An 8,896-nucleotide genomic window follows, 5' to 3' on the forward strand; every position below is an offset into this window, starting at 1 on the left:
AGACATTTTTTTTTTGAGATTGAAATGAACAAATATAGAAGACTTTATGTTGTAGGTAGGGGTGTTCACGGTTTGGATAAAAACCGATCCAAACCGAAAAACCAAACCAAACCGATAAAATAAAACCGATTTTATTTGGGTTTGGTTTGGTTTGGTTTAGATTTTTGAAAACCGATAGTATTTGGTTTGGTTATGGTTTTATTCGAAAAAAACCGAAGAAATAACCGAACCGAACTGATGAATTATATACATATATTTTATTAATATACATACTTAATATATTATTTTTATAAACAATTTTAAAGATCTTATACATATTTTCATTAAAATTTCTTTATAATTTACTTATAGAAAGCAAAAATGTCCAAGATGAAACTTTATCTTATTGATTTCATGTATATGAGTGTCTATGTCAATTATTTGTGGGACTGAAAATGTTATTGTCTCTTTCTTCTAGGCCAATATAGTGAATGTTAAAGCTTTATTGATAGTAAATTTTAGTGATTAAAAGTTTAGTAATTTAAGTCATTCTAACTATTTTTCGTTTTGAATGGATTGTTGTCACTTTTTTCACATTTTTAAATGAATTGTTTCTTTTATTTTTGTGTATGGTTAATAACCGAATAACCGAACCAAACCAAACCGAAACTGATAATCACCAAACCGATAAATGTATATTGTATTTGGTTTGGTTTGGTTTTGATAATTTTAAAACCGATTAAGTTGGTTTGGTTTGGTTTTGACCAATAACCGATCCAAACCAACTCGTGAACACCCCTACTTCCTACAATGTGTTGCTAGCCGGTATAATTTAAATTAATTAGGCTTCAATAAAAATATCAAACATAGTAGATGAAAAATAAATAAAATACAAACAAGTATTTCATGGAGTGCTTCCTTGAATGCTTTGCTCGGTGGCAAAATTTAAATTATTTGAACTCTAATATAAATATTAAATACAATAGGTGAAAAATTAAATAAAATACTTCATAGAGTGTTTTCCTCAATTGTGAAGCTCGGTGGCAAAATCTAAATCAATTGGACTCCAATATAAATATTGAACAAATCAGACAAAAAAATCAATAAAATACAAACAAATACTTCACAGAGTGTTTCCCTCTAATGTGTTGCTTGGTGGCAAAATATAAATTAGATAAATTAGTTGGACTCTAATATTAATATTAAATACACCAGGTAAATACAAACGAATAATTCATTTAGTAGTTCCCTCAAATACAAAATCTGAAATTATTTGATTTTTGGTATGATTATCGAATACAACATCTGAAAAATAAATAAAATACAAACAAATGCTTTATGACATACACATAGTTCATTGGTTGGCACTAATTTTCATTTTTACTTATCTAAGGTGGTGGCCTTGTTAGACACCTAAAACACCGTTGAATGTCTCAGTAATAACAACAACAACAACAAAAAGTGATCTTTTCTATGCATAAACAGAAATAAAATTGTATTTATCATAATTAATAATATTATTATATTTTAAAAATGTGTCAATAGTTTTTGCAAAACATATTCAAACTATAACCCATATCTTTCTATTTTTCTCTTTCTTGTTATGTATCTTCTATTTTCACTAGCTCTAGTCATCTTTATTCTATTGTGGTAGTACGTTGCATCACCTTGTCTATTCCTTCTACGCAATTTTGCTGAAAACTTAGATGACTAAAGAGTTTTCTCCATATACACTTATATATTATTGTAAATTAATGTATGTCAACTGTAATCTACATCCGCATGACAGACAAAAATATATGTTTACATACACAAGACATATTAGACATATACATAACATATATATATATATACACACACATACACATACGCATGACATATAAATACGTACAAAAATATACAAGTATGCATATTATTATATGTTATGTGATATATATGTTTGATATCTGTTGTGTATGTAAATATATATTTTTGTCTGTCATGCGTATGCAAATTTCAGTTGACATACATTAAGCTATTGTATAAATGCAATTAAATCAATATTGATTTGTTTATTATATTCAATCTATTGTTGTTCTCTACAATGTATGACTTGAATTATATGATGGTGATTTGATTCTAGCTAAATCTCATTTTGACATGTAATGAATTTATTTGCTTCTTTTTCCATGTGTTCATCTATATATTGATGGCTCAATTAGTATATCGTCACTAATTTATTAAAGATGTTAAGTCAGATTTGGAATTCTCTTGTTTTCTGATTTTAATAAATTTTGGATGACTAATAACAAGATTGACAAAACCTTTGTTGTATTTTTCATTTTTCTATTATTTCTTTATTTATCTCCCAATTGTATTTATCTAAATACAATAAATTATTGAGAATCCTCACATCTCTCCCAAACAAACACAAAGGGTATAGAAACATATAGTTGTTTCCTTTTAACACAAAAATTATCTGTTCTCACTTTTTTGTCTCCTTGTAAACCAATTCTTTCCTTGTGTTTATTTTAAGATTCTGATTTATTTTACACATATAACAATGTTTAGTGTATGCATTTTATAGTTTTGTGTGAATATATACTCAAGCTATTTATATTTGATTTAAGCAAAGATTAATGATGACTCCTTTTTGATTCATAATTCATACCAGAAAAAATAGATTATTATCCTATTATAATTTATCTCAAGAAAAAATATCAAAGTATCTTTTGTCAGATTTCTAGAATTGGTCAATAAAATTTCCTTACTTTTTCAACTATGAGCTCATTAGTATGGAAGAAAAGATTTACTTTGTACGAGCATGAAATATTAATTCAAATAATCCGTTCATGTATCTTGCCTTTTGTATTTCACAATATATGTTCTATATGATCGAATTACAAAAGTTGAAAGAGAAAAAGGATGCCAAAAAGGACAACAAATCTGAAGAACACGATGAAAACAAATTTGATAATCACTAAGAGGGTTTTTTCAAGAAGATACTACCTAACAAACAAAAGAAACAAACTATTCAGGGTACATAATTTATTAATTCTACATCTTACATTGACTTCTATTGTGCAATCCCATTTTACTTGTTAAAATGAACAAATAAAGAGTTAATTAATACAAGTTAATTGTAGAATTGATTAATTATGCACCATGAATAGCTTGTTGCTTTTGTTTGTTAAGTAGGTAACTCTCTTGTTCCTTTCTAGATTTGCCTTCAGTGTGTTCTTCAGATTTCTTGTTTTTATTGATATTCTCTTTCTGTTTCAACTTTTATATTTCGATTATATAGAACATATACCGTGAAAAGCTAAAAGCAAGACCTATCAACGAATTATTTAAATTAATAATTCATGATCATACAAAATAAATCTTTTCTTGTACCAACATGAAATATTAATTCAAATAATTTGTTGATACGTATTGCTATTTGTATTTCACAATGTATGTTCTATATGACCGAATTACAAAAGTTGAAACATAAAAAGGGTGTCAATAAAAATAAAAAAATCTGAAGAATCCGATGAACACAAATCTGAAAAGGGCCAAGAGTGCTTTTCCAAGAACAAACTACCTAACAAACAATAACAACAAGCTATTAATGGTATACAACTTATCAATTTTACATCTCACAATTGACTTATATCATGTTAACCACATTTTACTTGTTAAAATGAACAAGTAAAGAATTAATTGATATAAGTCAACTGTATGACGGAGAATTAATAAATTATGCACCACGAATAGCTTGTTGCTTTTGTTTGTTACATAGTATCTTCTTAAAATAACCCCCTTGATCCTTTCTAAATTTGCCTTCATTGTGTTCAGATTTCTTGTTCTTATTGAAATTCTCTTTTCTGTTTTTAATTTTTGTACTTCGATTATATATAACATATACAGTGAAAAATTAAAAGCAAGATCTATCAACCAATTATTTAAATTAATAATTCATGTTCATACAAAGTAAGGCTTTTCCTGAAGATTAATGAATTTGAAGTTTAAAAATAAAGAAAACTAGATTGACCAATGCTAAAAAAGTAACAAAAAAATACTTCAATTTATTTCATTAGATAAATTATAATAGAAAAATAAATTTATTTCTCTGCTATGAATTATAAATTCACAAATGTCTATGTAGTTTCTAATTCACAGTTGTCTATAACTTATAGACTATGTCAAAATGAATTCAAATAGTTTCAAAAGAGTTGATAAAATTTTCATTTGAACCATAGATTCACCATCAATTTAATAAATATTGAACGTTTGAAGACTTTGACTTAATAAATTTAATATTTTTTTTATAAATTTAATCAAATTTCTCTTATGTCTCATTTGAACAATCAAATCCACTTCAACATCTAAAGAGGATGTTAATTAAGACAATAATAATATTTTTTGCTCTAAGACCATTTTTTATTTTATTTTTATTTTTTAGATGTGGGAGACTCTATATCACCTCTCTATAAATTTGTGTAAATATATAATAAATGTATAATAATTATATCATTACTGTCAATGTATGCAAATCATACTCATTTAAAATCATGAAATTCTAGTATTGGATGTCTCAACAATTGATAGGTTTCCCAAATACTTTAATATAGAAAAAAAAAGATTATTAAAGATAAACAATTTTTTCTATGTCCTGTATTTTTACATAAGCGATGGATTATTGTGGTCCAAGACAACTGACACTTTACATTAGGTATCTGGACTATAATAACTCCTTCACACTTCAAATCATATCGCAACACACAATACTAAGTAATCCAGTATCAAACTAAGCAAAAATTAAGTTAAATCTCGAAGCGAGCAGTATATTGGTCATACTAGTATAAAATATTAACATTATTAGTCATTATGTGAAAGTTATGATAAAAGCATATGTCAAAAAATTATTGATATAAACAACAATAACGTGTCAATTTCAAACTAGTTAAGGTCAATTCTCTTTGTATTTTGGATTAGGGGGAGGAAGAATGGATGTATAGGTAACATGTATAAGTTATACTTCCAATTTTTCACCACTATCTTAACCTAATAATTGGATTTGAAAGACATAAAGAAATTCAGAGAATGGAGGTGCACCAAAATTCACTTAATACCTACCAAAAATAATAGGGTTCATGGAGCATAATGAAAAGGCAATTCAAATATTGTGTTCACTAGAGGAAGGTTTCTTTTGCATCAAAAATATAATTTGTTTAGCATACAACTGAAATTGTTACCTGGTCGTCAATAAAGGAGTTGAGAACCATGAAGTATCAAGTACAATATTTGGCATAGGCCTAGATGATTTCTTCTGTTTATGCCTTGAAGGATAAAATTTTTTGTATGTCCTGTTTTTTTACATAAGCGATGGATCATTGTGGTCCAAGACAACTGACACTTTACATTAGGTATCTGGACAATAATAACTCCTTCACACTTCAAATCATATCGCAACACACAATACTAAGTAATCCAGTATCAAACTTAGCAACAATTAAGTTAAATATCGAAGCGAGCAGTATATTGATCATACTAGTATAAAATATTAACATTATTGGTCATTATGTGAAAGTTATGATAAAAGCATATGTCAAAAAAATATTGATATAAACAACAATAACGTGTCAATTTCAAACTAGTTAGGGTCAATTCTCTTTGTATATTGGATTAGGGTGAGGAAGAATGGATGTATAGGTAACATGTATAAGTTATTCTTCCAATTTTTCACCACTATCTTAACCTAATAATTGGATTTGAAACACATAAAGAAATTCAGAAAATGGAGGTACACCAAAATTCTCTTAATACCTACCAAAAATAACAAGGTTCATGGAACATAATGAAAAGGCAATTCAAATATTGTGTTCACTAGAGGAAGGTTTCTTTTGCATCAAAAATATAATTTGTTTAGCATACAACTGAAATTGTTACCTGGTCGTCAATAAAGAAGTTGAGAACCATGAAGTATTAAGTACAATTTTTGGCATAGGCCTAGATGATTTCTTCTGTTTATGCCTTGAAGGATAGTGCTACCTAGTACATGTGTTGGTGAGATGATGTGATTTTCGATGCAAGAATGATAAAGTGAACCACAATCAAGCAAGCAAGATATATGATTTAGAAATATAAAGAAAAAGGGTGAGATACTAATTGATGTGATTCTAGATGCAAGAACAATAAAGTGGACTACAATCAAGCAAGCAAGATATATGATTTAGAAATATAAAGAAAAAGGGTGAGATACTAATTGATGTGATTCTAGATGCAAGAACAATAAAGTGGACTACAATCAAGCAAGCAAGATATATGATTTAGAAATATAAAGAAAAAGGGTGAGATACTAATTGATGTGATTCTAGATGCAAGAACAATAAAGTGGACTACAATCAAGCAAGCAAGATATATGACTAAGAAATAGAAAGAAAGATGGAGAGATTTAGAAGAAAAAATGAATGATCTAGCAACTAAAAGACATTCAATAATTACTAGAATAAAATCTAAGGGTGAAAAAAATTGAACTCATACAAGTGAAGACTTACCCAAAAAATCAAGAAGGTTCAATTGAACAAGTATAAGGGTTTCCCCAAACTCACAAAGGAGCCTAAACATCAAATGTACATTCAAAAAGTAACCCCTAAGATATATCCTAGTACTACTATTTATAATAGTAGATAAACTAACCCAAACTAGTTACAATAATACTGTTGGGCTAAAAACAAGGAAAGTATAGACTATTAATTATTTAAAATGTAGTCATCTCTTGCTTACGTTTCCACTTTAGTATATTGTAAACCCTTCATGCTTCATTCATTAATATTCTAAGGTATTCAAAATTCTCCAAATCTACTTGGCGGTCTTCAGATCCATGATTATTAATTCATATCCCATGTGAGATGTATGGATACCACTACATGAATATAATTTAATCTTGAATCACTAAATGTATATATCAGATATCTATTAATAAGTAATGACTATATGTGTGATTTGGAATAGAGTAATAAACATCTTCTAGGTAAGAAATTGAAGAGTTTCTTTTGATTCTCTCCATAAATGACTTTTCCTTTTTAGCCCATTTTTAAACTCAAAAGAAAATTCAAAATTCTAGAATAAATTTTTCCAACAAAAAAAAATCTTTCACGTGGAGAAACAATAGAGTTAATTAGAACAATGATGAAAAAAAAGAAGGAAGAAGATATGAATTACATTACCTTGGTTGCGTGACACATCTTGTGTGAGAAGAAGGGAGATGAGAACGTTGAGATCGGGAGCAGGTACAACCCACAAGAGAAGGAGTAAAGAGTAACATTCAGCCAAGAGCAAGGAGGCAACATAGTGAGAAGAAAGTAAAGTGAGCTCAAGAGGAAGCCGGAGTTAATATTTATAGATAGGTTTAATGAAAGTGGGCTTTGCCCTAATAAAATTAGAAATAAGTTGTTTTGATTGTCTTATTTTGGGCTTGGGCCAGAACTTTATTTTCATTTTTGGTTAATTAATAAAATGTCTTATACGACCTAAAGAAAGTTTTTCGGGGGTAATATAGTAAGTATCAAAATATGGTAAAGAAATGTCAATAAGAAAATATTTTCAAAACAGTTGAAAGATGGAATTGCCAAGATTTTCGTGAGTTCCTCATATAGAAAGTACCTTCACCCACTTTCACAACTACTTACATTTGAACTGTGTAGGAATATAATCAATCAAATTTATTTATTGTAGATATTGATTGTATGGGACATGAAAACTTTGAAGGAAGAAAAAATCTTATAGCAATAACATCCACTGGCCACCATTAGATTCTAATATTGAAAAATTAGAATCAATGTCATGAAATTTGTGAAAATCAATAACAGTGTATATATATATATATATATAGATAAAAAAAATTTTACCCTAAAATGTCATCATGTTTTAGGTGAGATAAAGAAATTTTGACAAAACTGGATAAAATTGTAGCAACATCAAGAATTTCTACATTATTTGTTTTCTCTCAACGAATCACTTGTACATTGATATACATTAACAATTGGTAATGAATAATATCCAAAAAGAGTAAGAACGACAATACAACGTAAGATATTCATTGTCACAAGTACAATTTAGCTAACATCTATAGCTCTGTAACGACCTGTTTTCATCGTTATAGAAATACCAACGGGAGAAAATTTGGAACCAAAAACATTTTTCGTAATATTTGGATTTTCCCAACCTAGTCTATATTTGGACGAAATCGAAGTCATGAAGGTGTAGGGAAATCTAGTAACAATTAGGTGATTTATTTATGATTATGATTACATGAGTGGATAGATAACTCGTTAAGGAATCCATACGACTTTACGGAATTGAATTCGGGTGAGTAGAATTCCCGGAATTGATCTTAGAGGTGTGTTGTGAAATGGGGATTTTGGTATTCTTTAAATAGGTCACTGATTCGTGCAAGCAGCCTTGGTGGGGGTTTTGGCCGCTCTGGCGAGGCCATTGAAGCGGGATAAGGGCCGCTGTGGCGGGTTTGACGCGACTTAAATTAGTAAATAAATCCCTAAACGACCTCATTCTGCACTTTCGATTTTTAGAGGTAAGGAATAAACCCCAGGCGACTCCTAACAGTTTTGCTCCATTCTTGAGGCTAAACGTAAGCTTTTCACTCCCCAAATCCATTTTTCAATCCGTAGAACATAGTAGAATGGGTAATTATCAATGGGGGAGAGTTTTGATCTAGATTCTATGGTGGAAACAACCTTATTTTGGATAATTAGGATCATGAGTTTGATTTAGGGTTCATAAAATTATTGATAATCTGGTAATTAGTGATTGTTTATTGATTATCATGTTATTATGATTGTTTGTAGACCAAGAACAAGCGGAACAAATCCAAAAATGGAAGAATCAAGTTTCTTAGGGTTTCAAGCTTGTTTCGAGGTAGGTGATGGTTGTG

The 8,896-nt window shown here is 28.8% G+C and overlaps 1 protein-coding gene across 1 annotated transcript in view; it reads right to left on the reverse strand.

Moving 5' to 3' along the window:
• LOC102603580 (poly(A) polymerase I-like) overlaps positions 1-5,288 on the reverse strand; it is a 12,593-nt gene extending 7,305 nt beyond the window's left edge. The window contains exon 1 of the mRNA XM_006361852.2: positions 5,199-5,288. The gene's annotated coding sequence lies outside the window, so the exon portion shown is untranslated. The remainder of the gene's footprint in view (positions 1-5,198) is intronic.
• Between the last annotated feature and the right edge of the window lie 3,608 nt (positions 5,289-8,896).

The sequence above is a fragment of the Solanum tuberosum genome, unplaced genomic scaffold, assembly GCF_000226075.1.
Source record: "Solanum tuberosum cultivar DM 1-3 516 R44 unplaced genomic scaffold, SolTub_3.0 scf00375, whole genome shotgun sequence".
NCBI lineage: Eukaryota > Viridiplantae > Streptophyta > Magnoliopsida > Solanales > Solanaceae > Solanum > Solanum tuberosum.